This window comes from Elephantulus edwardii, unplaced genomic scaffold (genome assembly GCF_000299155.1).
Source record: "Elephantulus edwardii isolate Elephantulus edwardi_28Jun2011 unplaced genomic scaffold, EleEdw1.0 scaffold00065, whole genome shotgun sequence".
Classification (NCBI taxonomy): domain Eukaryota; kingdom Metazoa; phylum Chordata; class Mammalia; order Macroscelidea; family Macroscelididae; genus Elephantulus; species Elephantulus edwardii.
The window spans coordinates 14,789,108-14,815,928 of record NW_006399815.1 but is presented as its reverse complement, the minus strand read 5'-3'; the positions used below and the strand labels follow the sequence as shown (position 1 = coordinate 14,815,928).

The 26,821-nt window shown below is 37.9% G+C and overlaps 1 protein-coding gene across 1 annotated transcript in view; it reads right to left on the bottom strand.

Annotated features, from left to right (window-relative positions):
- LOC102862421 (sucrase-isomaltase, intestinal-like) overlaps positions 1 to 26,821 on the bottom strand; it is a 146,647-nt gene that overhangs the window by 56,686 nt on the left and 63,140 nt on the right. The gene's annotated exons all lie outside the window — the stretch shown is intronic.

The following is a 26,821-nucleotide window of genomic DNA, read 5'->3' as shown; positions in this document are numbered from 1 at the left end:
GCTCTTCTCCAACATCACAGCTCAGAGATGTCAATTCTTTTTCTGTCATCTTTATTCACTGTCCAGCTCTCAGATGCAAAGCAAGTAATTGGAAAGATCATGGCCTGAATCAGATGCACCTTAGCCCTCAAACTGACATCATTACTCCTCAATAATTTGGAGAGGTCCCTAACTGCAGATTTTCCCAGTGCAATGCATCTCCTTATTTCCTGACTGCCAGTACCAAGAGTGTTAATTGTGGATCCAAGCAAGATAAAGCTGTTGACAGTTTTGAAAATACCATGGCTTTCATCAGGTGCACCTTACTATTTAGACAGACTAATGCTCTTTAGCACTTTGGAGAAGTCCTTGACAACAGATTTTATCAATGAAACACATTGTTTTTTATTTTGTAAATGTTACTACCATGTATTTTGAGTGGTGGTCCAAATAAAACTAAAACCTTTACAATTTCAATCTTTTTCCATAGATCATGATGTTGCCTATTGGTCCAGTTGTGAAAATATTTATTTAGACGTTGATTTTCTTCAGCAAGTATTCCTCATCTTCTATAAGCAAGATTGTACCACCCGCATAACATAGGTTGTTGATGAATCTCCCTCTGATTTTGATACCACATTCTTCTTCATATAGTCCAGCTTCTTAAAATGTTTGCTTAAAATACAAACTAAATGGTCTAGAGAAAGAATATAAACCTAATACACATGTTTCCTGATTTTAAACCATGCTGTTTTCCTTTCTTCTGTTTGAATGATTGCTTCTTGACCAATGCATAAGTTTCATATAAGCACAATTAAGTGGTCTGGAATTATCATTATTCTCATGTTATTAATATTTTGTTATTCCACACAGTAGAATGCCCTTTCATTGCCAATAAATCACAAATAAACATTTTTATTATTTTCTCTGGTTTGAGTCAATAACCATTTGATATCAGTATTGGTAGCCTTTCTTCCACTGGGCCTAAGTGGAAACATTATGAGAGATGGTAAAGATGGAAACTGTTAACACCATTAGTTTGCTTGGCTCCATAATCAACACTCTTGGTACCAGCAGCCAGGAAATAAAAACAATCAAATTACATTCAGAAAGTCTGCTGTCAGAGACCTCTCCAAAGTACTAAAGAGCAATGACATCAGTCTGGAGACCAGGGTGCACGTGATCCAGGCCATGTCTTCACAATTACGTGCTATGTATCAGAAAGCTGGACAATGACTAGGGATGCTAGAAGGAGAATTGATGCCTTTGAGCTGTGGTTCTGGAGAAGTGTATTAAATATACCATGGACTGCTAGAAGAATAAACAGGTTTGTCTTAGAGAGCGTGAAACCAGGCTGCTCCTTGGAGGTACGTTCTGAGACTTCATCTGACATACTTTGGACCTGTTACAGGAGTGACCAGTCCTTTGAGAGGGACGTCATGCTTGGGACAGTGCAGGAAAGGAAGATCCTTGATGAAGTGAATTCATTCAGTGATTGGGGTAATAGGTGTAAGTGTGTCAGAGCCAATAAGTTTGGCGCAGGGTAGAGCAAGATTCAGAGATATTATAGATAGGGTTGCTATGAGTCACAAGTACCTTGACAGTACATAACAGCAACAACATTTTATGCATAGATTGAAAGACAGAAGAAGGTTAGTGGTGTACTCACAGTCAAAAAAGTCAATTTCAAGTTGTACTCTGAAATACAGAGTTGTGAGTGATAGAATAATATTCAGAAAGAACCATTAAGATGACTATTATTTAAATATATGCTACGACTTGCAAATGACTTGACGGCACATAACAACAACAACAACAACATGCTCCTCCATTTAGAACCAATGACGAATAAATTGAGAATTTTTACCAAATCTTGTAGTCTGAAATTGACCAAACATACAATCATGATGCATTAATGATAATTGGTGACTGGGACGCAAAAGTAGGAAGCACTGAAGAAGGAATAGTAGTTGGAAAATATGGGCTTGGTGGTAGAAATGAGGCTGAAAATAGAATGATTGAATTTTGTATGTACAATGATGTATTCATTGCAAATACCTTTTTTTTTTTTTTTTTTTTTACAGACACAAATGGTGACTTTATATGTGGATCTCACCTGATGAGCTGCATAGGAATCAGATTGACTACATTTGTGGAAAAAAATCACTGGAAAAGCTCATTATTTGCAGTCAAAATTAGACTGGAGCAGACTCTGAGTCAGAATATCAGTTACTCATATGCAAGTTCACACTGAGGCCAAAGAAAATGAATATAAATCCACAGAAACCAAAGCATAATCTTGAATAAATTCCATAGTCATCTATTTTAAGAATAGGTTTGAGGCATTGAACACCAATGATAGAAGACCAAGTGAGTTGTGGGATGGTATCAAGATATTATTCATGAAGAAAGCAAAAGGTCATTAAAAAACAGAGGAGAAAGGGAAAAAATAGAAACTGATATCAGAAGAGAATATAAAAATTGCACTGGAGTGTTAAGAAGCCAAAGCAAAAGGAAAACATGCTACATGAAAGAGCTCAATGGAAGACTTCAAAGGGCGGCTCAGTGGGAAAATACAAAGTATTATAAGGGAATGTGCGGAGAGCTGAAATTGAAGAATAAAAAAGGAAGACATCGCTCTGTATTTTCCAAGCTGAAAGAACTGAAAAACAAATTTAAGCCTCTTGTCGCAATATTGACACAATATAGTCGTAAAATATGCATAGGATATGAACAGACACCTCACCAAAGAAGACATTTGGATGGTAAACAAACACAAAGATGCATTTAAAATCCCTAGCTATCAGAGAGATGTAAACCAAAACTACTATGACATACCCTCACACCCAATGACAATAGCAGAGTCAAACAGAGCAGCAAACAACAAATGTTGGCAAGGTTGTGGAGAGATTAGAATCCTGATTCACTGCTGGTGAGAATGTAAAATTGTGCAACCACTATAGAAGGCAGTATGGCACTTTTTCAGAAATTAGAAATATCATTTGACCCAGCAATTCTACTACCAAGAATGTACCCTAAGGAAAACAGAGCCATGACTCAGATGGACACACACTCATATTTATTGCTGCATTATTCATAATGGTAAAGAGATGGAAGCAACTCAAGTGTCCATCAATAAATGGATAGAAAAACTGTGGTATATTTACACAATTGAATACTATGCAACACTGAAAAACAAGGAACTTATAAAATATTACACAATATGGGTGACCCTGCTGATTGAAATATCTCAATATTCTGATTGAAATATCTCAATCACAAAAGAACAAATACTGCATAGTGCCATTGTTATAAAACAGGACTGACACAGGACTTGGGGGAAACTATGAAAAGAGGGGATAAATAATGAATACTGCGTTAGAACAGATGAAGGAAAGAATTGTTTAAAAAGAATATATGATTAGGTATTATTCATATGAGAGTACAAATATTTGTCTTTCTGAATAAGAAGAGGTGCATAAGAAAGTGGACAGGGGGAGTGGTGGGTAGAGGGAGGAAGCTGCAATGATGAATTTTTTTTAAGTGAAATGGGAAGAGCAGGGAGGAAAATGTGCAACAATGAATGGAATGAATGAATGAATGAAAAATCCAACTTTTCTGTAAACTGTCATTAAAATTACAATTAAAAAGAAAAAAAATACATTTTGTACCATTCCTATATTTATAGCATGAGACCTAAACTAGACAAGCTGAATAATATAACTACACAGGGAAGTTTTAAATAAATAGAAACTTTATCCAAGACCCACTCTAGAATAATTTAACAAGAATTCAGAGGGTGAGTCTCAGAGCCCTGCATTTTAAAAAAACCTTGTGAGTGGTGAGTTACACTGAGGTTTGAAAATCATTAGAGCAGACAATAAGCACTGGGGAATATAGACCATGTCTGTTCTTTGCACTCATATCCCCAGATTTTGCCTCATCCTCAGTTCTCACAAATACAGGCTGAATGTCCTAACACTTAGTCAAATGCTCTTAAATCACACTTCATATACATTTTTGCTGTATTTTTCAAATCCTTTTTCTTTCATTCGCACCTTGTAATAAGTGGTGAATGTTTTATTTCCACTTTCTCAATGGCATAGCAAATTCCTGTCCTAAAACACAGTGAAGAAACTTGAGAAAAAGGAACCAGCTGAGAAAGGCCTGAGAAAAACTTTAAGGACTATGAGACATAATTGCCAAAAGCAGGAAGTTCAGACTGGCAGTGAAGTTCAAATGAAAATAAAATGATAAAAGAAAAGCAACGTTAGGGAGTTCTGGTGGCCTAGTGGCAAGACGCTGCACTGCAATCTCACAGGTACGTGGTTCAAATCCACCAGATGCTCTGCTGGAGAAGGAGGGGACAATCTCCTCCTGTACCAGTCAGATCTGATTTAACGGTACACGTAAAAATAATAAAATAAAAAATAGAAAAAAAAAGAAAAGCAACAGTATGAATCTGTGCGATATATATTAAGTGAGAAGGAAAGGAAGTGATTTTGGGGATTTTTTCTTTTGTTTTAATTAACCCACAGTAGCTGAAGCCGTATGTGTACAAGTGTCCTTGCACCATAGCAGTTGCCGTTGAGTCAACTGAAGTCTCAATGGTCCTATGTGTAGAACTGGGCCCCTTATGTTTGTTAATGTCCAGTTTTTCCAGGCCTTTCTGCCAAGGAGTCTCTGGGTAGACTCAAACTTCTCCTCAGTTAGTAACAATGAATATTGACTGTACCATGTTCAAATATATGTCAAGAGAGAATTCTTCATAGTAAACTAAAAGTGTCAAAACATCCAACCTACAACAGACTCTTTTGTAATTCTCTAGGTATATACAGTCTGACATTTTAAGGATTGTTTTGGTTGTTAGCAGGTTTTGTTTTGTTTTATTTTATGGCAACTTCTCTTGAGATGAGCTTGTATAAATGCTCTACCTCTGCTTGCAGTGGTCTGAGTCTATTACTTATCTAATGCTACTACAGCAGAGATATCCTAGTAGACGGCTTAAACCAATAGAAATTTATTCTCTTATAGCTTAGGAGGCTGTAAGTTCAAATTCAGAGTACCAGCAGCACTAGAGAAAGCTATTCTCTCTGTCAGTTCTGGAAGAAAATCCTTGTTTTCTTTAGGACCTGTATACTGGCATTCCTTGGAGGTCTCCAGGTATCTTGGACTTTCTCTGTTGAGGAGCTTCTGGGGGTGAAGCAAAAGTTCTAGATGCTTGATCACTGACACTTTTCACACGTGAGTAGACTAGAGGACGAGGTACATGACGGAGAAGGAGAATGACCTCTCTGTCTTTCTCTCATGGACACTCACTCTGCACAGATTGTGCCAAGTCTTGCTGTGGGCAGGGAATCATTTCTTTGTGTGGCCTGTCAATCCAAAGAATTCTTACCCTGCTGCTTATGCAGTTCTTTCCAATCCTAGTGCCCATCACAGGCTTCAATAGACTCAACAACACTCTCTCACAAGACCACAGTTTCCACCTTCCCCTCCTAATGGCACAGTCCATAAATCTACTGACTACTTGTGCTGCCCTGAGAAACCAGGCTAAAGCTTCCTCGGCTTTGCTTCCTTTTTTGTATTCCCTATTTGAGGTGCTAACTGGCCACATCTCAAAACGGCTGTCATGAATAAATGCTCCCAGTGTTATCTGGTAGTTCTCCCAACTTCTGTGCTACCCCTGCAACTCCTCTTCCTTGCTTCCGGACTCACTGTGACTATCCAAGAAACACCTCAGTTCTCAACCAGAGCTCTAAGATCTCAGTCTGCTATTGTTTTTGTTCATTGTTCAGTGAGCTAGTTGCTGGGGAAGTAAATGGGAGCATCCACTCACTTTGTATTTTGATTGACCCTGAAGTCATTCTACATATTTAAATATGTCTTTAGTAATGCCTGGTGGAGAAGTGGAGAAAACAAGGGGGAAAATTATCTCCCTCACCACTTGCTACCCAAAGCTCATATAATGCTTTAATATAGTAATAAGGTTTATTAAATCTATTTCTTTCCTAACCAGTTTTATTTCCTTAGAGTGAAATTGCTTTCCTAGAATAGAGGCTGTTGATGGAGAGGAGAGGAAAGAACAGGATGGGAGGGTAAGTTCATCCTCATGACTTAAAGGCCATAAGACGAACAACTTCTCTTCACCCAGGAAGATGAAACAAACCCACTGAGGATTTCAAATTGCCTCATTTATTAGCATAGAGCCAGAATAATTTTCTTTGCTCTTATTACTTCCTGCTACAAACAATTATAATTCCTACAGCCTGGGGAGTGAAGAAAAGTTACTCTTACATAAGGAAATTTCATCTATTTCCCCCTAATTGCATTTGTGTATTATTTGGCTTCAGGCTTTTAGCCATCTGCAAATAAAGCTGCTTTGCACTGAAATGACAAGAACAAGAAACGAGTGTTGGGAAATAACAGCTTTCTAACAGAGGAGTTTCCACCTGCTTCACTGCTTCCCAGGTGCTTTCTTCTGCTACCCACTGGATTCGAAATAAATCAGCCCTGAAGGGAATAAGTGAGAGCAGAAAGCTCATTTCAGCACTGGGGATTTAAAATTCATAGACTTGAAAAATCAGTGAGGTATCAAAAATGTATCTTAGTGTCTCTATATTCACCTTTTGCCAGAGTGCTGTCAGGAATTTCATTTGAACAGAAGATGGTCAATGCTATAAATCATTATTATATACACAAAGCATAATTTTTAAAACGTAACTTTTTACAAATAAATATTAGCATTATGCTATTAATAATAATTAAAATTCAGCACATAATGTCTATGATTCAAGCAGTATGTTAACACCACTCTGTACATTATTTAAACAAAACTTCCAACAATGCTAAGAAGAATTCAATAATTTGTGTTGTGTTCAGTATATAAATGAGAAAATGGAGGTTTAGTCAGCTTGCAACATACAGACCCAGCATTCAAATTCTTCTAAGTATCAGATCTCAAAGATGTTGCTTTTTATCATTATATTACATTGTCTAATATAAACAAAGCACCGTTGTTACCATGGGTTGTCAAGTTGAGCACAACTCACAGTGATCCTATAAAGAACATCTCCACCCCTGTTTTGTGCCGTCCCCATCCTCTCTCACATACTTGAATCCAGTGGTATAGTTACACTACTGTTATAGAATCAGTCCATCTTGTTGAGGGTTTTTCTCTCTTTTGATGACCCTCTACCTTTAGGTTGAGAGTTAGGGTTTTCTCCAACTACAGACCCAATGGGTGTGAGACAAAGCTTCGCCGTCCAAGCCTCTAAGGAACACTCTGGCTACGCCTTCTCTAAGACACATCTACTTGTTCTTTCGGCATCCCATGGGATATTCAGCACTCTTTCTCACACAACTCAAAGGTATCAATTCTTCTTTTGTCATCCTTATCCATTGTCCAGCTATTAGCAGCAGAACAAGTGAATGAAAAGACCATGACTTGAAATAGGAACTTTTTAGTCTTGAAACTGACACCATTGTTCCGCAAGACTTTGGAGAGGTCCTTGGCAGCAGATTTTCCCAATCCATTGCATCTTTTTATTTCTTCACTGCTGGAACCAAAAGTGTTCACTGTGATGCAGGAAAAATTATGTCGTTAGCAATTTTAATCTCTCCACTTCCTTATCATGTTGTTGCCTATCAGCATACTGGCAAAGATTTCTGTCTTTTTGATGCTGAGATGCAATTCATATTGAAGGCTATAATCTTTGATCTTCTGCAACAGGTGTTTCACATCCTCCTCACTTTCTGAAAGCAAGATTGTGCCATCTACAAAAGAGATTGTTGACACAAGTCTTCCACCAATCGTGATGCCATATTTTTCTTCAGAGTCCAGATTCTTGAATGATTTTCTCAGTATACAGATTGAATAAGGATGGGGAGATACACCCCTAACATACTCCATTCTTGATTTTAAACCATGCAATGTTCACTTGATTTTTTTATAGAATAACAGTTTTTATTACAGTGTAATTTAATGTTATAAATTAACAAAATCTTCATATTTGCTTTAAAAAATTATTTATCAAATACTAACCTTAGATTATCTGGAAAATTAAAGATGCAAATTGCTATAAATCTGGCATCCCAATCAAATTGTGATTTCTAAAATTATATAAAATGTCCCTTAAATAATCTCAAGTTCCACTCCAGAAAATTCTATTTTCATTTTTTCATAAGTGGACTGCTAAGAAAACGAACAGGTTTGCCCTGGAGAGTGTGAAGTCAGGTTGCTCCTGAGAGGCAAGGATTCTGAAGCTTCATCTGACATACTTTGGACATGTTGAAAGGAGAGACCAGTCCTTGGAGAGGGATGTTATGCTTGGAAGGGTGGAGGGACAGCGCAGGAGAGGAAAACCCTCAATGAGACGGATTAATTCAGTCACTGGGTAATGGGGGGGTAGGTGTCTTGGAGATGGTGAGATTGGCACAGGATAGGGCGGAGTTTAAGGCTGTTGTACATAGGGTCACTATGAGTCGCAGACAGCCCGATGGCACATAACAACAACAACAAGAAGAAGTTTAGAACCTTCTAAATATTTTACCAAAATGTGGAAAATTGCTTGAAGATGCAAAGCATAGTAAAATTATTACATAGAAAGAAATAAATGCCCAATAAAACAAAATTATTATAGCTGGCAGTAATTTGTATTTCTCAAACAGTTGCATAGCTGCAAGATGGTCTATGTAGAGGTTTTGTACAAGTATGATTAGGATTTCTGCAATTTTTATTCTTCTCAATGTTAACCTCAGTTTGTTATGATCCACATAGTCAAATGACTGCATAGTCAGTTAAACACAACCAGGTAGTCTTCTGGTATTCTCTACTTTCTGCCAAGATCCATCTGATGTTGAAATGATAATCTCGAGTGTCATGGTCTCTTCTGAACACACCTCGAACTTCTGGCAGTTCTGTGTTAATGTAAAATACTTCCTAGTGAGCAGCAGCTCAGATTTGTCACTCCAACTCATTCTTATTTTTTGTCCCTGTACAACCCTCTTTCTTTCCTTTCCTTTCATTTTCTACCTGTCTTCTACACAGCCATTCAAACAAATCCATTGCCATTGATTCAGAATTAATTCATAGCAACCATCCAGTGGGTTTCCATGGCTATAAATCTCACAGAAGGGGACTCTCCATTTTTCTTCCACATAGCCTTTTGTGAATACAAACCACCAGAGAGGCTCAGTCTTTGGGTTAACAGCACAATCTCTATGGTTTACACCACCAGATTACAGGCATTGATATTGTTACGTGTCATCAAGCAGCAATGAACACATCATAGCTGACCCTCCAGATGGCTTTCAGAGGCAATAAATTACTTCAGAGAGATTTCCTATCTTTCTTTCTGGTCTATTTTGGCTGCCTGCTTTTGGATTGTCAGTGCAACTCCATACCACTAAGCCACCAGCAGCATGCAGCCATCATACTTTATGAAAACAGCCTTAAGAAGTGACTTAACCACCTCCCAAAATGCATGTGTCATATCCTGGAGCCTCTTTCTCTGATTGAATTTTTACTATTTTAGTAAAACTGACTGTATCCACTGGGTTGATTCTTAAGTTATTTAATCTTAAACACCAGATGCCATTTTATGACAGTGAAGATGACTTGGTTGGATCAAAGTTGGGTTAATAAACTAAAATGGTCTAACAAAGCTTAAAAGAAACCAAGACAGGCAGTTTCCTTTCTTGTGCTTTACTGCCTTTATAAACCCACTGAAGGGTGAGCCATGAGTTGGTTCTGACTGAATGGTACACAACAGCAGCATTTCCTCTTATGTTACTATTGTCTTTAGTGATTGACAAGTCAATTTCCAACACACAACTACCTTACGTGATAGAAGAAGAATGCTTCATTGGTTGTTTTAGGCTGTAATCTTTATGAGAGCAGATCATCAGATTGTGTCTGCTGAGGAACTACTAGCTGAAATTTAGCAGCCAACATTTCGGCTAGTGGCTCAACACTTTTGAGCCACCGGCACTCATATTTCAGCTAAAAAGTAAAAATACACTATTTTTTATTTATTGCTTGTTTAAATTAATAAATCATTCCTTGTAAATACATAAGCATATTTGACAAGCTTTTAGGGTCTTTCCCCTTTTAATATATTGTTTTTGTTGTTGTGTACTGTAGAGTTTAACCAGTCCAAAGCTAACCATATGGTGGGCTTTCAGAGGCAGTTAATTGTATGGGAGGAGACTTCCCCTCTTTTTCTACGGAGCAGCTGATGGACTTGAACCACATGCCTTCAGGATTGCAGTACAGTTTCTTGCTACTAGGCCACCAAAGCTATACTTCAAATATCAATGTAATTATAGCTACTGTGGGAACAGCTTAACAACTAAAGAAAAATACTTATCTTCTAGGAGAGCCAGGTTGCCTATGACTTATTATACATCCAGGGCTTTGAGGGACCTTTTCAAATTACTGAGGAGCAACGACATCAGTGTGAAGACTAAGGTGTACCTGATCCTGACCACGATCTTTCCAATTACTTGTTAGGTATCTGAGAGCTAGACAATGAATAAGAATCACAGAAGAACTGACATTTGTTGTGTTGCATAATCTATGGTGTGCCAACATAACAAACAGATATGTCTTGGAAAAAATGTAGTCAGAATTCATTAGAGACAAGGACAGTGACACTTCATCTCACAAACACTAGACATATTAAGAGATGTTATTCCTTGAAAAGGGACATCCTGCTTGAAAAAGTGACTGCAGCAAGGGGCTCAAGTGTGTCAGAGATAATGAGGATGGCACAGGATAGGACAGGGTTCAGACTGGTTGTTCAGCGGGTCACTGAGTCATTCTCGCCTCAATGGCGCTTAACAACGAACAACAATTCCAACAGAGAAATCTTTTGTTCTAAAGACTTTAGAGATCCTGTTGAATAAAATTATTTCACTTTCTTCTTTTTTGGCATAAGGATAATTGCTGTTATTGTTTTTATGTGCCATCAGGTCAACTGTGACTCATACTGTCCCTATTAAGAATAGCTCTGAAGCCCACCCTATGCTGAGCCAATCTCACCATCTCTGACACACCTGCCACCACTGCCACAGTCACTGTGATAATCCATCTCATGTAGGTCTAGGAGCAATTAAAGGGGCAAGGAATACAGTGATATGAATCCATTTGGGGAGTGTAATTGTGACAAAAAGGATTCTGAACATTAGTCTACACATTATCTGATCTCCCACCAGATGGTTTCAAAATAATACATTTAAAGGAAGAAAAGGAATCTGGTCTAAGAACAGCATCTACCTCCCAATCATAATAATGAGGTCTTGGTTGTCCCTCAGTAAGTCTAGATATATTCTCATCTGGACAACATAAAATTCCGTAATAATACTTGACACCTATTTCCAAGGGACTTTATTTCTAAAATTGAGCTGTTTTGAGCTAAATTAAATCAGAAGGTTAATGAAAGAATACTGGATACAGGGAGGAACTGTCATTGCTATAGTAACTGACAAGAGAATTATAATTAATTCTTCTGAACACATGGTATAGTTTACAGCAACTTTGGAAAGGGAGTAGATAATAGGAAGTCAGTCATCAGACAGGAAACAGAGTATGATTTGAAGCTTTCTTTCAAACTCTGCTGATACTAACAATAAATACTCCACTATCATCTTTACAGAGCTATGGTGGCCTAATGAGAAAGGAATTGTGCTGCCAACCTAAAGGCAGGCAGTTCAGATCCATCATTTGTTCCATGGGAGAAAGATGGACACCCACCCTCCATATGATTTACTGTCCCTGAAAACCCACTGAAGGATCAGCTATGAATTAGATCGAACAGGATGATAATAAGGTGAATAACTTTATCATTCCTATAGGAGCGCCGTGGCACAGTGGTTAAGTGCTTCATTGCTAACTGACAGACTGGTGGTTTGAACTCAGTGAACACCCAGCAGGAAAAACATGTGGCAATCTGCCTCCATAAATATGACAACCAGGGAGGCCACTATGAGGCAGTTCTCTTCTGTCCTGCAAGATCATTAGGAATCGGAATCCACTCTATGACAACAAGTGTGCTTTCAGTTTTTTGGTACCATCTCTACACCAATTCTTCACCCTGTTCAACAGGAAGGAAATGACCTGGCCTGATTCATGGGATGTCTATGGGGAATTACTAATGGACCGAGGAGAAAGCTCTCTGCAAATTGAGATTGCTCACAAAATGCTTCATGGTAAAAATGAGCCTCATTCTTATACTCTCTAAACTCATCAAGCTCTTGAACTTGATGGTCAAATCAATCTCTGAGCTATTTCAAGACATTCTCTTCGGGGGGAAGAAAAAAAAGAAATATCTTACAGATATTGAATCCTAAATGAACAGAGGACACAGCATGAAACTCTTAACTGCTTTGCTCCTTCTAACCAATATCATCACCCCTGCCTAGTTCTGAGGTCAATCAAAATTTAATAAGACGTTTTCTTTCATCCACTAATGACAGAAAGAAATGAAAGAGAAAAACCTTACAAATATACACCAAAGCTAACAGAAGGTAGTAAGCCTTGAATTAACACATTATGACTTTTTGTGAACTCCCTGAACAAAATTATGTTTTCTCTTCCAGTCTATCCAGGATTGATATTTATTATGAGCAATTTGAATTTTTATCTGTTGCTCAGATCCCTTAGGCAAGGCTCTCATTAGAAATCAATTACAATCCACTGGTAATATTGGCAGCCTCAATGTGTACTTTTTACTTATAAAACTTGTAAAACCCAAAAGCCAACTATCACTTAAATAATTTGGACTGATAAAATCCTGCCATTAAATTTCTGAAATGATAAATCTTGGGTTTGTTGTGTTTTTGTTTTTGTTTTTTCTTCTGAAGCTATAAATCTTTATGAGAGGAGATTGCCCTTCTTTTTCTTACAGAAAAGGCAGTGGATTTGAACCTATGACCTTTCGGTTAGAAACCAGTAATACTCAGTCCTGCAAAATACTACTCATATTTATGTGTAAAAAGAAAAGAACTAGATTTTTGCCACTTTTACTCATCATCTAAAGTCAAGTAGTATCACTCTCTAAAGCATTTGTAAACTAAGAAAGGAATAATCAGGGGAAGTTACCCTGAGCTAACTAATTTTCTCTACTGAAGAATTTGTGTTTTTCATAGGGTTTTCTCAGGCCTGTTAGTTAATAAATGCATGGCCAGTCTTGCTTCTTCATCTATCTCAGTCAGGAAGCTCCACTGAAACCTAGTCACCATGGTTGACAAAACATCACAGCAGCATTAAACCACCAAAATACAGCAAGTTGATGGAGGTGAGTTATGGTAAAAATATTTTAAACATACAGCTAGTTGGAAAAAGCAGCAGAGGAATACACATTTTGATACGCAGACCTATGATATTGTTAAGTACCATGAAGTTATTTTAGGCTCATATGAAATAAAAAGAAAGCCTGTGCACAACAGAATTAAATACTGCCAGGTTCTAAATCATCCTACAACTGCTGCTGTGTTTGAGCTCATTGCTCCAGTCACTGTGCCATTCTATCTTATTGAGAGTCTACTCTTCTTCACTGACTCTCAATTTATTAAACATAATGTTTCTCTATGGGATGGGGCTCTCTTACTGACATACTCAATATATATACAAGATTGTTGCTGTGTGCTGTTGAGGTGGAACCAACCCATACTTAACCCTCCAGCTGGTTTTCATAGACAATAATAAATCATGTGGATTTATCGTCCATCCTTTTCCCCTGGAATAGGTGGTGGATATGAACCATGTGACTTTGGGATTGCAGTATAACTCCTTACCACTAGGCCACCTGAGCTTCTTATATTAAGACTAAGCCTCTCTCCAGGTTGTTTTTATGTGCTGCCAAGTCGCTTGCGGCTCATAACGACCCTATGTACAACAGCCCTAAACCCTGCTCTGTCCTGTGCCAATCATACTGCCTCTGACACACTAATCCCGATTACCCAAGTCACTGAATCAATCCCTCTCATAGAGGGTCTTCCTCTCCTGCGCTTTCCCTCCACTGTCCCAAGCATGATGTCCCTCTCCAAGGACCTGTCTCTCCTCACAACATGTCCAAAGTATGTCAGATGAAGCTCCAGAATCCTTGCTTCCAAGGAGCAGCCTGGTTTAACCCCCTCCAGGATGAATCTGTTTGTTTTCTTGGCAGTTCATGGTACATTCAATACTCTTCTCCAGCACCAAAGCTCAAAGGCATCAATTCTCCTTCTAGCCTTCCTAGTCATTGTCCAACTCTCTGATGTATAACAAGTGATTGCAAAGACCATAGCCTGTATCAGACACACCTTAGTCTCCAGAGTGACACCATCACTCTTCAGTACCCTGGAGAGGTCCCTAACAGCAGACTTTCCCATCACAATATGTTTTTTCATTTCCTGGCTACTGATGCCAAGAGTGCTGACTGTGGAGCCAAGTCGACTAAAGTTGTTAACAATCTCAATCTCTTCACCATCCATCCTGATGCTGCCAATTGGTCCAGTGGTGAGAATTTTTGTCTTCCTGACATTGAGCTTTAATCCATAGTTAAAGCTGCAGTCCTTGACCCTCTGCAGTAAGCATTTCAGGTCCTCCTCAGTTTCAGCAAGCAGAGTTGCATCATCTGCATAACACAGATTGTTTGTTAATAGATCTTCCACCAATCCTGATGCCACACTTCTCCTCATAGAGCCCAGCCTCTCAGATAATCTGTTCTGCATACAGGTTGCAAAGGTATGGAGATAGGACATGTCCCTGGCATACGTCTTTCCCAATTTTGAACCATGCAGTGTGTTTCCTTGCTCTGTTCTGATGACTGCATCTTGATCCACGTATAGGTTTCGTATTAGAACCATCAAATGTTCTGGGATTCCCATTCTTCTCAGAGTCAGCCACAGTTTGTTATGATCCACAGAGTCAAACGTCTTTGCATAATCAATAGACATTCTTCTGGTATTCCCTACTTTCAGCTAAGATCCATCTAACATCAGCTACAATATCCCTAGTACCACGACACCTTCTAAACCCAGCCTGGACTTCCGGCAGTTCTCTGCTGATGTACTGTTCCAGTCGTTTTGGGATAATTTTCAGTAGAATCTTGCTTGTGTGTGAAATAGGCGATACTATTCTATAGTTTCCACATTCTGTTGGGTCACCCTTCTTTGGAATGGGAACAAAATAGGCCTCTCCATACTTGCGGTTAAAGAATACCTTACCTCCACTTTATCCCAGATGGATTTATTTGTATTGCTGTTCTTGTATTGCTATGTGCCTTCAAGCAGATTACAACTTATAGCAACCCTAGGAACAACACGTTGCCTTATCCTGTATCATACTCACAATCTCTGGCATTCTTGGGCACATTGTTAGCCACTGTGTCAACCCATCTTGCTGAGGGTTTTCCTCTCTTTTGCTGCCCTTTCCCAGCACAATATTCTTTTCCAAGGTCTGGTGCCATCTGACAACATGTCCAAAGTTGGTGAGACAAAGTTTTACCGTAGTTGCCTTGAAGAAGCACCCTGGTATGTATTTCATCCAAGACAAATCGCTTATTCTTTTGTTAGCTCATGGTATAATCAGTATTCGTTACCAATACCACAACTCAATGGCATCAATTCTTTGTCATTCTTATTCATTGCTCAACTTCTCAATGAACAGGAATTTATTGAAAAGACCATGCCTTGGATCAGATGAACCTTAATGTTTAGACTTATATCCTTGTAGCATTTTCAAAAGGTCCTTCACAGCAGATTTTACAAATGCAACCTGCCTTTTTTTTTTTACCTTCATAGTCTATTTTAATGTAAACCAGCTTAACAATCACCAATTACAAATATAATACTTTACTCATTGTCCACAAAGTTTTACTATGCAAGATTTGTAAATTTTGTACAAACCCAGTATATCATGGCTTAGTCATGCTTTTTTTAGGGGGGGAGATTGGCAAGATTGAAAAAGATTTTTATTTCTTGATTGCTGTTACTGTGGGTGTTGTTTGTGGATTTAAGTAAAATGAAATGATTAACAATTTAATATTTTCTTCATCTATCACAATTTTACTTTGATCTAATGGTGAACATTTGGGGATTCTTTTTTTCTGTTGAGATGCAATCCATGTTGAAAACTTTAATCTTTTATTCCTTTAGTAAGTGCTTCAAGCTATCTTCATGTCCTGCAAGAAGGGTTGTTTGGCCTGCATAACTCAAGGTGTTATGAATTTTCCTCCAATCTTGATGCCCATTCTTCTTCACAGCACAGCTTTTTGAATGATTTGCTCAGCATATAGACTGACTAGTATGGAAAAAGGAACACAACCCTGACATGGAAAGATTTAGAAAGATTTTTCACAGAGGAAGACCTTTGGATGGCCAATAGACATGAAGAAATGATCAAAATCAGAGGCAATAAGAGAGATGCAAATCCAAACCGCAAGGAGACGCACTCTCACCTGAATACCAGAAGCAAGTTTAACAGAACAGCAAGCAATAAATGTTGGAGAGGATGACTCTCATATATTGTCAGCTGGATTGTAAAATGGTGCAACCACTCTGAAAGGCAGGATGGCGTTTCTTCAAAAAGCTGAACATAGAAATCCCATATGATCGAGCTATTTCATTGTTAGGCATATACCCCAAAGAAATTAGAACTGAGACACAAATGGAGATTTGTACATCAATATTCATGGCAGGACTATTCACCATTGCAAGAACATGAAAACAGCCCCAGGAGCCCAACCATATCTGAATGGATTGAGAAATTGTGGTACATTCACAGGATAGAATACTATATGTAGCACTCAGAAGTAATAGTTTCAAAATTACTACGTAACTTGGGAGAAACTGGAGGGCATTATGCTGAATGGACTAACTCAGTCTTTTAAGGATAAATACTGCATAAGACCATTATTGTAAAAACGGAAGGATAACTAGTAAAACACATATGGGGATCCAAAGAGAGAAGGGATGGAAGCAAAGGGATAAAGATGGACTGAGGGGAAATTATAGGGTCAGGTCACACAATTTGGTGGGTGACAGAGCAGGGGTAAGGAGAATAAGAAAGATTCACTGGGGATCTGGAAACACATGGTAGTGGTGGGTGTAGTTCAGTGATGATTAATTTTATAAAACATAATGAATGGGAATGATTGTCTAAAATACAATGTGAATGAAGAATATAAGAAACACAGTGGATATGAACTTTGCATGCAAAGTAATATAAAATTTAAACATTTTTAAAGGTCATTTAATAAATAACTCATATACCTTACAGGCTTGGGAGGACGGAGGGACAGCACAGGAGAGGAAGACCCTTGATGAGATGGATTGATTCTGTCACTGGGCAGTCACTGGGGTAATGGAAGTAGTTGTGTCAGAAGACAGTAAGATTGGCACAGGATAGAGCAGGGTTCAGGACTGTTGTACATACAGTCGCTATAAGTCGCAGGTCACTTGATGGCTCATAATAACAAAAACAACAACAACAACATACCTTAATTATCTGCAGATGAGTTTTTGATCTGAGTTGTTTCACTTTAGGTTTTATTTTTGCTGAAGCTGCCTTTCAGGGAGCTCTGTTGACTAGTGGGTAAGGAGTTGCACTGCCAACCCAAAGGGAGGTGCCTGGAATCCACAAACTGTTCTGAGAAAGAAAGACGGGCAATCTCCTCTTATTGATTTACAGACTCTGAAAACCTGCTGGAAAGCCAGCTATGAGTCTGACTTGACAGCATACAAAAAATAAAGTTGATTTTCCTATTTTCTTTTAAAGAGTAAAAGCTTTTTTTTATGACATTTTACTTTTAGCTATTAATTTTCAGTTTGCTTTGAAGAATACACTTAGAAATTGAATAATTGTTACTAACCATGTATACCTGAACACGACATAGGTTAAACGGCTTTCATTGCTTAATCAGGCTCTGAATCAATTGTATGTTTTCCCTTTTGATCTCAGCAATGAGATCAAAGGCTAAGACATTTAATTAAAGCAAAAATTTAATACATACTAGCTTGGTGAGGGAAAAATAATTACATTATGAATTTTAATCTTAATAAACCTCTATTAAAACACAACATTAAAATATTCAGAGGAATAAGAGAAGTTGAGAGCTTGCCACCACTATCTTGTTGTTGTTGCTGTTATGTGCCATCGAGTCATTTGCGACTCATAGCGACTCTATGTACAACAGCCCTAAACCTTGCTCTATCCTGTGCCAATAGCATTGCCTCTGGCACACCCATCCCAATTACCCCAGTCACTGAATCAATCCACCTCATAGAGGGTCTTCCCCTCCTGCACTGTCCCTCCACCCTACCAAGCATGATGTCCCTCTCCAAGGACCTGTCTCTCCTTACATGTCCAAAGTATGTCAGACGAAGCCCCAGAATCCTTGCCTCCGAGGAGTAGACTGGTTTAACCCTCTATAGGATGTATCTGTTTGTTTCTTGGCAGTCCATGTTACATTCAATACTCTTCTCCAGCACCACAGTTCAAAGGTATCAATTCTCCTTCTAACCTCCCTAGTCATTGTCCAACTCTCTGATGCATAACAAGTGATTGCAAAGACCACGGCCTGTATCAGGTGAACCTTAGTCTCCAGAGAGACACCGTTGCTCTTGAGTACTTTGGAAAGGTCCCTACAGCAGACTTTCCCATCGCAATATGTTTTTTGATTGCCGGCTGCTGGTGCAAGGAGTGTTGACTGTGGAGCCAAGCAAACTGAAGCTGTGAACAATCTCAATCTCTTTGCCATCCATCCTGATGCTGCCGATTGGTTCAGTGGTGAGAATCTTTGTCTTCTTGACATTGAGTCTCAGTCCATACTGAAGGCTGCAGTCCTTGACCCTCTGCAGCAAGTGCATGAGGTCCTCTTCAGTTTCAGCAAGCAGGGTTGTGTCATCTGCATAACACTATCTTACTTGATCTTAATCATATCATATTTTCCATACTAGATCTTACATCACTTTGAATTTTTAGATAAAAGTAATTATTTTAATATCAAGTTTATTAACTCCAACTACATACCAGGTCCTTTTATATCTATTTAAAAACATCTTATGCAATTGTACAAGAGAAGTTCTACCTCAGTTTAACAATTAATGCAGTTCAATGAATTTATTTAACTTTCTAAAGTTTTCTCAATTTACTAGAGGATGAATTAGATTCAAATTCATAACACTTGCCACCTCCATGGTGATTAAAACATATAATAAAAAATGAGATTATACTGTGATTACAAAATTATCAGCTAGCTGAAGTATTTTAGTAATCTTTAAATATACTACTTGGCAGGCTACATTGCTTATCTGTTCTTCCTAGGAGTAAAAACTATATTCCAACAACCCTTCAACATTGTTAGAAAAATTTTTATGCTCTTAACTTGTTTGGTTAAGCAGTAGCTATGCACTTGCTGCTAAACAAACGGTTAATAGTTCAAAATTATCAGCAGCTCCATGAGAGAAAGATTTGGCAGTTAGCTTCCATAAAGAGTAGAGCCCTGGAGACCCTATAGGGTAGTTTTAATCTGTCCAATAGGTGCTTTGCTTTTCTTTCCAGTAACATTTCACAGTGTTTAGGTGAAAATTCATTTATATAGCATACTAGTTCTTATCAATAGTTCATAGATTATTCCGAAACATTAATTTCAACCCCCACAATATGTTGGTACACTTTCTATTTCCTTCCTGTATCTTATTACCTATTGCTATTCTTCTGGTTTCTCTCCAGCCTCTCCTTGTCTTCTCACCTTTATTTGTAACAACTGTTGCCCTTTTGGTCTCATACAGTCACAGTTCTGAAGAACACATGCCTTGTGTTTGCTTATAGTCTCATCTTTTGTTTGAGTAGAACGAGGCCTCTGGGAGTGTACTCAGTTTCAAGGTTTTCTGGGGCAGTAGTCTTTAGGATTCCTTTCATTTCTTTCCAACAAGTAACCGAGTCATGTGTGTGTGGGGGAGTGTGTGTGTGTGTGTGTGTGTGTGTGTGTGTGTGTGTAAGAGAGAGAGAAAGAGAGAAACCTAGAAACAGAGTTTTTTAAGTAAAGTTTCTCTGATTCAGAATAGATTCCAAACAGTGGTTATTCTGTTTTTGTTTTTTTAACGTCTGTGGGCCAGATCTGTGAATAGATAGTATATTAGGATTTAAGGCCTGAAGACATTAGCACATTCCTTGTTGACCAAGGTTATTTGTCTGTTTCCTACTGCATGAGATCTATTTTGTTCTCAAGATGTTGAAAGTACTAATTAGAAAAGAAAGACTCTCTTGCTAGTAAGCTCATCCCATTCTTATTAAAGGAGTTCTCGGCTACAAGCTAAATGGCTAATCCTTCATTCTCTTAAGTCAAAGTCATTAGAGTCTTTATTCTACCTGAAGTTATTCAGTAAGAAGCAGCACATCAAAATAAATTTAAAGACATCTATTCTGGGAAGCTAAAGTTTATTAATTTGTTTTCATAAATTGACAAGATTATTTTTTTGTTCACATATCAACATAGTTGTTTACTTTGAAAGTGAAAAAATTCCTTTATTCACTTTGATAACCATTTAAAAGGTTTGATTACATTTCTCAACTTAGACTTTAAAAAGCCTTAACATCACATCAGGAAGTAGGTTTTACTACATCTCCAATAATCAATATTTCAAGTCTTCAAAAAGACCAGATTTCATTGGGAAGTGACATACTCAACAAAAAAATTAAAAAATGCAAATCTCAACTTTCTTAAGACTTAACACTTGGAATAGCAAACAAGGCAGATTTCATGAAGTGCAAAGGGCACTGGATAAAGATGGGGTGTGGCTTTAGAGAAGATACCCTATCTCCTAGGAATGCAATTTCTTTTTTTTAATCCACTCAACAGAGAAGCTGGGAAGAATTTACTATAAGTTCTTTTCTCCTCTGTGACTGGCAACAACAACTTTATGTCATTTGTAAAAAGATCGATCGTAAATAAAGCAAAACTTTTCATTCAAAGCTTAAAAGCTGAGTAAGTGATTTTTATTTTTTCTGTTTACCAAGCCCCCTGGTGGGTTTAATGTATGGATTCACCCTGGAGCTTCCTTTGGAATTCTAGGATTCTTAATGAGACACACAATTCATGACTCAAGATGTGATATTTGCCTAACTCCCCCCCAGCCCCCAGTAACAAAATGTAGGAGGGAGCTATAAAAATCTGAGTGGGTGAATTGTTCCTAAATTAGCTGCAATAGTGGTGTTGGTTAGTCACAGGAAACCTAAATTACATAGAAGCTTGAAGCAACACTTCAACATATTTGACAAAACTGGACAGAGCAGATAAATCAGGCTGATTGTTCTTGCCATGTAATGTAAACTACAGCTTCAAGTTCAAAGTGAAGGCAGCAAATAGCCTCTTAAAAACATCTTCCAAGCACTAAAGCATTCTTAAGCTTAACTGTAAAGAGTATCTGCTCTGAGTATTGTATCTTTTTAAGATCTGTCTATGGCATCAAATTGTTATGGGCATAACTATTATGTTCATCTACCGTCTTTGACATATTCTAGTCCACAAATATAGTCCTCGTATCAATTCATCTCATTGAGGGTCTTCCCCTCCTTCTCTGATATTTCACCTTCCCTTTCTAACAACATGTCAAGATTAGACACCAGCAGCTCAACAGATTAGATAGAAAATTTAGGAGTGGAACAGGGAGTTTATGTCAATGGAGAAAGAACACCTCAAAAAAAAAAAAAGGTAAGAAGAGGTTGCATGGCTCAAACAATGTTGTTACTTATCAGCTAGAACTCTGTATGCAGAAACTGTTGAACTGATGTTTGTTATATATTTACTTCCTCAACAACAAAAATTAACCAAAAAAATCCACAACAAAATAATCTATTTTAGATAGGAGATCAGAATTTGAATAAAAGGAAAGTAGTTTTTAACTTCTTTTAAATCAGAAAATAAATCTCTAAGAGAGGGGAAAACATTGTTGGCAGTACAATTACCAAGGATGTCAGGCTGAAATATGCTATAAGCCATGAACCCAACTCTTACTAATAGCAGAATGCTGCTGTTAAATTGCTAAGTGTCAAAATCAGCTGATCAATGGTAGAAGCAATAGGGATTAAAGAGAATCAATTTCTTCAAACATCTGTGTTTAGCTTGAGCTCAGATAACTGACAGTTCAGCCAGCTTAAATTGTAAGGGAAAATGCCTATATAAGGTAAAATCTTACCTGAAACAGAATTAGCAAATAGTTTTAACAGTCAGGTTTTAAAACAAAGATATAAAAAGATAATGTTACCACCTCACATACAAAGGTAGTTCATACTTTTTTGGATATTTTATTTCTTTCCTTATAAGGTGTTCAATGAAATTCTGACTAGGTAGAACTGGGATCCGCATTCATCATCCACATGAGAAATACAAAGTTGAGTAGGGTTAAGCAGTTAAGCCAAGTTAATATTATTAGGAAGAGGCCAAATTGCAACTCCTGTTCTTGCTCTATAAGAAAAATGAACGTTCTTTTCTGATTTCCAAAGATGATTAAGTTAGAATCTGTCTTTCAAAGTCCACTTGTGCAGATGCTTTATGTTTTTGTATGTATAAAATAAAGAGCTGTGTCAGCCAGGTTGTATTTCATTGCTATTTTTTTTAAAGGCTCTAACAGTGCCCCAAAGAAAATTTATCAGAACAGATTTCCTAAAATAAAGTGGCATCAATTTCCTTTCCATCTACACATAAATGGCACAAGAAGATTTAAGTTGCTGGACTTGTTAATCCAGTTATAATATTGGTTCAGAAAAGAATAAAAAAACATTTCTATTCCACAATTGAGCAAGAAGAATTCAAAATAATAAAAAAGTAGCTGGTGTCTAGACACTGACCCAAGAATTACTATTTCTACTCTTAACTCCTGGATTTTTAAAAAATAGATCGAATTTCCTTCTATTATTCTCTTGGTTTAGAAGAGATCACCACACGAGGGACATCACAGCCAATACTAATTGGCTCTTGAGTGAAAGTAGATAGTACCAGAAAAGTGTCTCTCTGTGTTTCATTGACTATGCAAAGGCATTTGACTGCATGGATCACAACAAATTGTGGTTAACCATGAGAAGAATGGGAATCCCAGAACTCTTGCTTGTACTTAAGAGAAAGCTATACTTGGACCAGGAAGCTTTCATTAGAACAGAGCAAAGAAACACTGCATGGTTCAAAATTAGGAAAGGAGTGCATTAGGTATGCATCCCGTCTTCATATCTTTTCAATCTATATGCTGAATAGATTATTAGGGAGGATGAACTTTATGAGGAAAAATGCAACATCAGGTTTGGAGGAAGACTCATCAACAACCTGTTCTATGCAGATGACACAGCCTTGCTTGGGGAAACTGAAGAGGATCTGAAGCATTGCAGCAAAAAAGTCAAAGACTGAAACCTTCAGCATAAATTGAAGCTCAGTATTAAGAAGACAAATATTCGGGGAGAAGGGTGCAACAAAGAATGAATGGAATCCCAAAATCTCTGTAGATGTTCATTGAAATGAAAAATAAACAACCTAAATTAAAAAAAAAAAAACATAATGTATGTAATGAGTGTAGGGAACACAATGAGAGTGAACAATAGTGTGAAACACATGTATATAAAGTTGGTAAATAAACCTATTTAAAAAATGTAAAATAGAACATATATGAATTACCTCATGAAACAATGTAAATAAAAGATTGTATAAAACACAATGTAAAAAAAAAAAACAAAAAAAAAAAAGAAGACAAATATTCTCACTACAGGGTCAATTGACAACACCATGATAGATGGAGAAAAACTTGAGCTTGTCAACAGTTTCCCCTTACCTTGTTCCACAATAAATACTCTTGGTATCAGCAGTGAGGAAAACAAAAGACAATTTCATTAAGGAAATCTGCTGTCAGGAACCTCTCTAGAGAACTAATGAGCAGTGATGTCAGTATCAAGATCAAGGTGCCCCTGATTCAGGCCATGGTTTTTGTAATTGCTTATAATGCATCAGTGAGCTGGACAATGACTAAGAATGACAGTAGAAGAATCAATGCCTTTGAGTTGTGGTGCTGAAGAAGAGTCTTGAACATACCATGGACTGCCAGAGAACAAACAGGTTTGTCCTGGAGAGGGTGCAGCCAAGTTGCACCTTGAAGGCAAGAATTTTGAAGCTCTATTTCACATAATTTGGCTATGTTGCCAGGAGGGACCAGTACTTTGGTCATGCTTGAAAGGGTGGAGGGACAGGGAGGAGAACAAGACCCTGGATTAGATGAATTGACACAGGAACTGAAGTAATGGAATAGGGATATCAGAAACAGTGAGACTGGTTTAGGATAGGACAGAGTTCAGAACTATTGTGCTTAGGGTCACTATGAGTTGCAAGTGGGCACATAATAGCAAAGAACAATTCTCTTGGTTAGTGGGCTCTGGTGGCTTATTGGTAAGGACTTGCATTGTCAACCCAAAAGTACACTGTTAAAATCTAGTATCTGCTTCATAGAAGAAAGATAGGCAATCTCCTCCTGTGCGATCTACTGCCTCTGCAAACCTACTGGAATGTCAGCTATGGGTCAGTTCCAACTGGATGGTACGTACACAACAACAACAACAACAACAAAATTCTCTTGGTTAAATCATCAGATAGAGAGTGACAGTCAGAGATAGAGTGGTGCATGCTCTCTCTCCCTCCCCCATGTGTGTGTGTGTGTGTGTGTGTGTGTGTGTGTATGTGTGTGTGAGAGAGAGAGATGCCATGACTATTTAACAAGGTTTAGTTCCACAGGTTGACTTATCATTTTGGTAACAAAATGGAATTACTTACGAGGAGCCCTGATTTGGGCAATGTGTATTCACTGCTGCAAAAGGCAAAAAGATAAAGCTGCTGATGTTGCCCTGTTGCGTCATAGGCAGCTTATTTCCTAGGAAACTCCCAGGCAAAAAAAGGAAGCAGCTTATTAGAGATGGGCAAAGCCTTGTGGTTTAAATAAGGGTTTTCTAATCCTTTCCCCCTCTCCCACTCTTGACTTCAAAAACACTGGCAAGCACTGATTATAAAATGTCACTAGCACTTTGCTGCTAATCTATTTGATAATGTCTATTTGGGGCTCCTGCATTTCAGGGGAAGTCTAAGGCCAACTTTTAAAATATCTTACTTAAAATCTACCTTGAAAGAGAGACCCAAAACGAGCAAGAAAATTAATAAGACTAAGTCTCTAACTGATCTCTGGCCAAGATTCAGGGGCAGAACTGACACTGAACAGCATAGAAGTCATGTCCCAACAGATGAGAGATAAGTGACTTGGGTCACAATCTAATTTGTCTAGATAGTTTGGAAACTCCTGGGATCTAAGTATCAGCACGGTCCCTCTGTGACATGCCAAGATCAGAGATTTCCAAGTGCATTAGGACTGTAATCTTGAAAAAGCACCACTAAATTTCCAATAGATAATAACCTTACAGAAGTTCTGCCCTCATTAAGCATGCAAAAATCATACTATAGGATCAAGAAAGAAAACATGATCCTGGGTCTATTATTAAACTGTCAGATAGGTCAACAAGGCAGATATGCTAAAAAGCTTTTGGATCAAAATGTTGAATTGAGTATCCACATTCCTGTTCTAAGAATACCCAAATTCCATTAAAACTACAACTAAAAAGTTAAAAAAGTAATAAATTCACTAACAGTGGTGAGAAATGCAGGTGACATGTCAGGAAGCCCTCAACTAAAGGCATTTATGCAATGCAGGAAGAATATAGGATTTTACTAATGTAAAATCCAAGTGGAGAAAGGTAGAGACAGAAAGTATGCTGGAGAACAATGGAATGGAAATGAGATACTTTTGTCTAACTGAATTCTTAGCATCACAACCCCAAGATGAACAGTTACAAATATGCAGCAGTGGAAGCAGAAATCCAAGCATTTCTTTACAAATATGCTATAGAAAAGTTACTCTATGTGAGCTGTTCCTACTTTGTCTTCCTTTTATAAACAGCTAGCAGGCTAATATGAAGCTTTTCTCTAAAGAAATGGAGGTAGCCCCCTGGGAAAAACTCTTTGAACTTTTCAATTATTGTGTTCCTGCAAAACATTTTAGGTACAGTGGTTGTGTGTGTTATTGTCTAAACAAGCACACTGTTGAATGTGAACCAGTAAACCAGTTGCTGCTCCGATTCAAGGCAAACTCAAGTGTCAGAGTAGAACTGTGCTCCCTAGAGTTGTCAGTGGCTGTGATCTTTCACTGGTGATGTAGTCTGTAGGGAGTTGTACTGCTAACCAAAAGCCAAGGCTCTCAGACAATTTGAATCCACTAGTGGTACTGAGGGAGAAAGATGCATAATCGTCTTGATGGACAATCATCTCCTGTGTGATTATAGTCTCCTCAGAATCCCAGTGGAGGGTGAACTATGAATGTGTTCTAACTCAAAAACAACGAAGGTTTTTTTAGGCATCATTTAGAAGTAGATGACTAAATTTGAAAAGCTTCAATAGGAACTTAAGCAGCTGACTTTTAGTGCTAGGACAACAGATATAAACTGGAACTGTGGAAGGTAAACTCATAAGCATGATAATCCTAGCTACATGGGCTCAGAATACCAATGTTATCAGCACTGAAAATCAGAGGCCTCAGGCTAGAATGAGCAACTTCAGTTTTGTTTTCCACAAAGTGCTGTCAAAGGTTGTCATTCTCAATGCATGTTACGCAAAAATAAAGTGCCAGGAGCACTGGATTGAAGCAGAAGTGACACGCCTATGGTCTTGAGGTATGCTATCATTCAGCCATGGACTGTTTGACTAAAAGCTTGTTGCTTAACAATTAAGAAGCTGGGAATATACCCTGAAGAGACCATAGCTGACATCCAAGCAGATATATG